The 5,860-nt window shown below is 34.6% G+C and overlaps 1 pseudogene; it reads right to left on the bottom strand.

The window, feature by feature from the left end:
• Positions 1-5,368: 5,368 nt before the first annotated feature.
• LOC100605422 lies at positions 5,369-5,605 on the bottom strand (annotated as a pseudogene).
• Positions 5,606-5,860: the final 255 nt, after the last annotated feature.

The raw sequence follows: 5,860 nt of genomic DNA, 5'->3' as shown, positions 1-5,860 counted from the left end.
TAGAAAATTAGATTGTGCTCTAAGATTTATAATGTAGACTGTTGTTGAAATCCTCCCTAAAATAGCATTCTAGTGCTCATTTGTAATGTAAGTACCTTATAGTAAAGTACTCCAAGTTCCTCCCTCCCATCTCCTGTGACATCGTTGTAATTTATTTTACTTTTATATAGCCTTTAAGTACCCAATATATTATATTATTTACATAACACATGTAATTTTAAAACACAGAAATTTATATTAAAATAGTATGATTTAAACAGTTATCTTTTAGATCAATTTGAAATAAGAAAAATTAATATAAAATGTTTACCTTCATTTATAACTTTTCTCATGCCCTTTCTTTTTTCAATGTAAATCCATGTGTCTTACCTATATCATGCTTTTTCCTGAAGGACTTCTTTTAGCATTTTTCTTGAGTCTGGTCAGCTAATTAGGATAATAAGTTATCTATTTTGTTTTCTGAAGAAAGTCTTTAATTCACTTCTATATTTTAAAGGTCGATATATGATATCTGAACATTTTAGGTGGGTGCATGTGGTATTCAATGATGTTTTCAATGTTTCCAACATACAATATTTTCATTGTATATAGAAATTTAGGTTGGCAGATTTTTTTTCCCAAGACTTAAAGATTTTACTCCACTGTCTTCTTGTTTGCAGAATGTGTTACAAAAAGTCTTTTTAAATTCTTATTCTTGAGTAGATAAGAAGTCATCCACCCTCCTGCTGGAAGACTTTAAAATTTTCTCTTTTTCTTTGGAAAATAGGACTTTTGTGTGAGGATTTATGTTGATCTGGCTACTAGTGGGTTTTGTGTGACGTATTTTTTGTAGCTTTGTGTTCTAGAGATTTCTAATATCCCAACGACCATTTTTTTTATTCCTTTATTAGCTTTGGAACTTCCCTTTTTGTTGTCCCTCAGAGAAAGTTTGTCTCTTGCAGCTTTCTTAACTGACTTCCACTGTCCATTGGAGGCTTACTAGCCTGGTGCTAGAATGTAGGGGAGGGGAATTCTCTAATCTTCTTTTTAAGTCTAAATTTTTGGAGCGCACTGTTGGTCTTTTTCTTAGAGGTGTGGTCTTCACAAATATCCGTCTTGCAGGAGAAGAGGTTTGTTGCCCTTATCTTCTAGTTCTTTCTATGACTGCAGCAAGTGTTTTCTAGGGTCTCCAGTCAATGCCTTTGAGCTCTTTCCCCTAGAGTTCATGGCTTCTCATTCCCCCACACATAGGTGAGACAGGGAGGCTAAATTAAGATTGGGGTGGAATGGAATTAACTTCTAGCAGGGATGGGATTTCACTTTTGTCTTCTGGGAAAGTCTTTCTCTGGATTAAGCTTTTTATTTCATAAGCATGTTTTTTGGGGATTCCTTATTAATCAAGTCCAGTATAAATTGTTCTTTGGTTATAGTCCCATTTTTCCATGGCTTAGTGGTTATCTGTCCCACCGAATGCTCAAAGGACATTGCACACATCTTTTTTATAAGTTCTCATGTAAGTCAACATTCCAATTATTTGTTTGGGCCTAGAGTCTCTCTTTCTAAATAAGTTATTTTACAAATCAGAAAGCTATCTTTGACTTCACAACTTTAGCATAATACCTAATGTATAATAGGTACTTTATAATACAATTAATTAAGTCAGTTATTCTGTGAATGTACATTGAGCTCCTACCATATAAAGGCATTGTTTAAGTTACTGGAAATACATCAGTAGAAAACAAATACAATTTCCAACCTCAGGGAGTGTATATTCTGGTAGGAAGAAGACAAATAACAAGCAATGAAACAAATATAGTATGTCAGGTTGTGCTAAAACTAAGAAGAGTAAAGTAAATAAAGAGTGACAAAGGTTGTTCTTTCACTTCTTTCTTGATAAAATGATCAAGAAAGTTCTCATGTATGTGTTGGCATATGAACATACTTGAATGAAGTGGGAAATTAATTAAACACTACTATAATAAGAGTTGAATAATAAATGAATTATAGGGACAGGTGCATTCAAGGGTTCTATGATTTTCTGCATGTGTTTGACTAATTTTCGCTCACAATTTCTGCTTCCCTCATATTGAGATAATAAGCCAAGTCACAGTCAATTATTTTTGGGAGGGTCTTCAATATGCCTGAGTGATACAATATACTTCTGTCAGTTTCAGAAAAGCAATTTGGTCACAGGGAGTAATTTTCACTAGTAGAAAAAGCACTGCCTCCTTTTCAAATCCTACAACAAAGTATTAGATATTGGAGTCATAAATAAAATTTAACCCTTCCATCCTTAAGTAATCTCGATATGCTTTACTATTTAGACCTTGATTCCCCTGAAACAGGCCAACTTAATTTGTAGCTCTATTTGGCTTTGTATAATCTGCTATTATAACAGTTAGTACATTGTTTTAAAGTTAATTGCTTATATATATATATGTATCATCTATGAATGTGGGAGTTCTTCCAAAGCATGGACTGCATCTTATTCATTAGAAAATTTATCAGGATTCCTGCCACAGAGTTCCTATGAAAGAAGTGTTTGTCACATTATATTGATGATTAGCCAGTTCTACATTTTAAGTACACCTGCCATAACATTGAACAAGCAAATAAATCCAGTGTAGAAAGTTCCTTTAGTATTCATGCAGGGACCTCTTGAAATATAATATTTGTTGAGGAATATTTTCCAATTGTTCCTTTTTAATTTTTTTAATGAAGAATCTTAACAATGAAAGACTTTATTTTGAATCTAAGTGACACACAATAATTCGCTATTTTTTTTGGAGACCTGGAAATTTGAAACTTTATATATTGTCAGCCTTTGGCTACTGAAGAAGCCTCTCCATATTCTGAGATTACTTCAGATAGGATACACTACCCTGTCATTTCATTATGCTCTATTAAAAGGTTCTTAATTAAAGAGATCATTAAGAATATTCTAATTCTATTTAATTCTGCATGTAATATATTTGGCAGATTGCTGATGGACATAAAGATAAATAGTATTAAAGATTTTAAACTTGGCTCAATTTTCTTTTTCTTTGCTATTATAACACTTCTGGAAATATTTTTTAGATGTTGAAGGCCCAGATTCAGACTAGCATAATGAAACTCTACTATTCAATAGATACACACATAGAGTTTCATATTGATAAACATTCTCTACCCACATTTTACTAAAAGCCGCTCATTTCATGTGTTTCTTTCTGCAGATAATATACCCTGCCTGATTCCTTACTATCCAAACCAATGGAAAATAAAATAAATTTTAAAGCATATATTCACAGTTCCATGAAACAATAAAATCATGAGCAACTATATTGCTTTCCCATTGCTCATATAAGATATAGTTGGCTCCTTGTTAGAGTTGAAATAATAAGTAAAAAGCCTCAAATTCCTACATTAAAAATGAATATATCTGTTCTCTTCAGGAGAAAGATTAATGTTAAAGGGTCAAAACCACAGACATTCACTCTGGAAAGTTTTGGTGATCTGTGCCTAGAGAACATTTACTATGCAACTGATTTAAATTTCAAAGTAACATGGGATCAAATTGTTGTATTGAACAGAATTAAAAAAAGTTTTCCTTGTCCAAATCATATAAAATGCTAGAGTACATGCATTTAAACTATTAAAAGTATATCTGAGCCCACAGACTTGGAAAGGAAGAGCCTAACTGACCTAAAAACAAAAGAAAACAAAACAAAAAAATCTCATGTCAATTTTGCTAACAAGAATCAAAGATAAACAACACATAAAGTACAAAGACCATATAAGATAAATTGTAGGTTGAGAATGAGACACCTACAAAAGAAGAATAAGGGACTATGTACATTCAGTAGTAAGAATAAAGATCCCAGTCTGAAACTGGATTTTAGGAAATGATGTCCTCATATATAAACACTGGTCTAGGACTGTATTCTGGAAGTAAGAGTAAATGAAGTCACAAAAAATGGAAACCCTGAGCTTAAGATATAAAGTTTCAGGGCTCAACTTTGTGCAAACCACATAGTAAAGAAATCATAAGTCTAAAATTCTCAATTTTTAAGAATTGGTAAACCCAATAGGAAAGAGGGGAAAACAACCATAAAAACCATGCTCTGGAAGGCATCCACAAGGCATGAACCACATGAGACTACTGAGGATTTAACCTCATGGAATTTGAACTCCTAGACCACAGATATGTATAGCCAATGGACATAGAAGAAAGTACAATGCTAAGAAAGACAACCGTTTTATAAATCACTGGAAGGATTTAATGTCTGGGGATTTCCGATATATTAAAGTCACTTGAAAAGACCTTTAATATAAATATTTGAAATGTATAAATAAAGGGATTCAAATCCCTGGATTAAAAAAATGGTTTTAAAAATCTATATGATTCTTACCAAAAGGATGGCTATTAAAAATAAGCCAATAAATATCCAGAAACGGGTTTCTTGTGAATGCTTGGTAGAGGAGGCATTCCAATATGATGAAATGATTTCGCTATGTTTTTTTATCTATGGGAAATGCAATTTTATCACAGCCCCTTATATAAACCCTCCTGAAATCCCTTCAGTAAATAGCATTCCAATTCAGTCACCAGAGTGAAAATATCTTTGAAAACTGTGAGGTGGCTGGGAGACTGAGCACATCTGGGGGAACATTTTTCAACCCACCAGCGAGAGAGGAGGCAGTTAGAGGCTAGTTAGGCAGATAGAGAGGGAGGGTATTGGGAGTGGAAAAATACCTATGAGACCACATCTGCACAGCCCCTGTAGCTAGTGGAAAGAAATTTGATTAAGAACTTCCTCTAATGACAAATGTCTGCTAAGAAGGGACTGTCATGGCCTAGGAGCAGGTGCAATAGATAAACCTAAATGTCTTTAACTTGACCCGAGTCATTATAATGTCCTTAACATGTCATTAGTGTTGCGGTTTTAGTCCCCTAATGTGTTTTGCTTAGCCATTCATGGGTAATAACCAAGATTCAGTCACTCTGGCCAACCCAAAGCATGTGCAGATGCAATACCAAGGTAGAACATTACCCTTCCCACTTGGGCAGAAACCACAGAAGAATTCCTTGTCTTTGCCATATAAAAGAACTCAGCCCCATTTCTGGCAACCTGCTTTCAGGGCACCTTTCTTTGCTGAGAGCTTTCCTTCTGCTTAATAAATCCTACTCTACTCATTCTCTGCTGTCCATGTGCCTTATTCTTCTTGGTCTTGGTACGAGAACTTGGACCTAGCTGAACTAGGGACTAAGCAGACTGCAACACCAAGAGCTTGGGCTTCCTGTGAAGGTCATTAGTTTTCTGGTTAAAAGCATTCTTGAAGTCATCAGGAATGGAGGAACAGAGACTCAGCATCTGAGAAGATGAGTTCCTGGTTCCATATCTGGGACTCAAGAGCCAAACAACACAGTCATGCAGCACATAATGAAGACGTTCCACAGGATGGTGAAGATTCAAAAGTATCTGAGGCTCAGTAAGAATTCCCTAATGTTGTCACTTGTGCTGGGCTCCCATGCCTCCTTCCCAAAGCCCTGCGTGTCCTTCTTTTTCAGCTTAAAGTTGAGCACTGCCCCAGCATTCATCAGCAATGTCCCAAACAGCAGGATGTCTCCAATCATCTTTATGGCCAAAGCACACCAAGGTTAGTATAGTTTAACATAAAAGCTAAAAATCAGAGAAAAATGGGCAAGGCTGAGGGTCAATATAATAATATTGTGTATAAGGTTAAGGAAGTTTCAAAGAAATTTAAACAAATGAGCTTAGAATAGAAAACAAGAGAAAGATCAAGGTACCCAAGGATTAGTTCTAGAAATTCCAGTAGATTCATAATATAAACAGAACACAGGAGAAGGCTAAGAATAATTTATTAAATAATTATTTTT

Source organism: Nomascus leucogenys, chromosome 19 (genome assembly GCF_006542625.1).
Source record: "Nomascus leucogenys isolate Asia chromosome 19, Asia_NLE_v1, whole genome shotgun sequence".
In the NCBI taxonomy this organism is placed as follows: domain Eukaryota; kingdom Metazoa; phylum Chordata; class Mammalia; order Primates; family Hylobatidae; genus Nomascus; species Nomascus leucogenys.
Note: the sequence above shows the minus strand (reverse complement) of the source record. Positions and strands in the feature narration are given on the sequence as shown.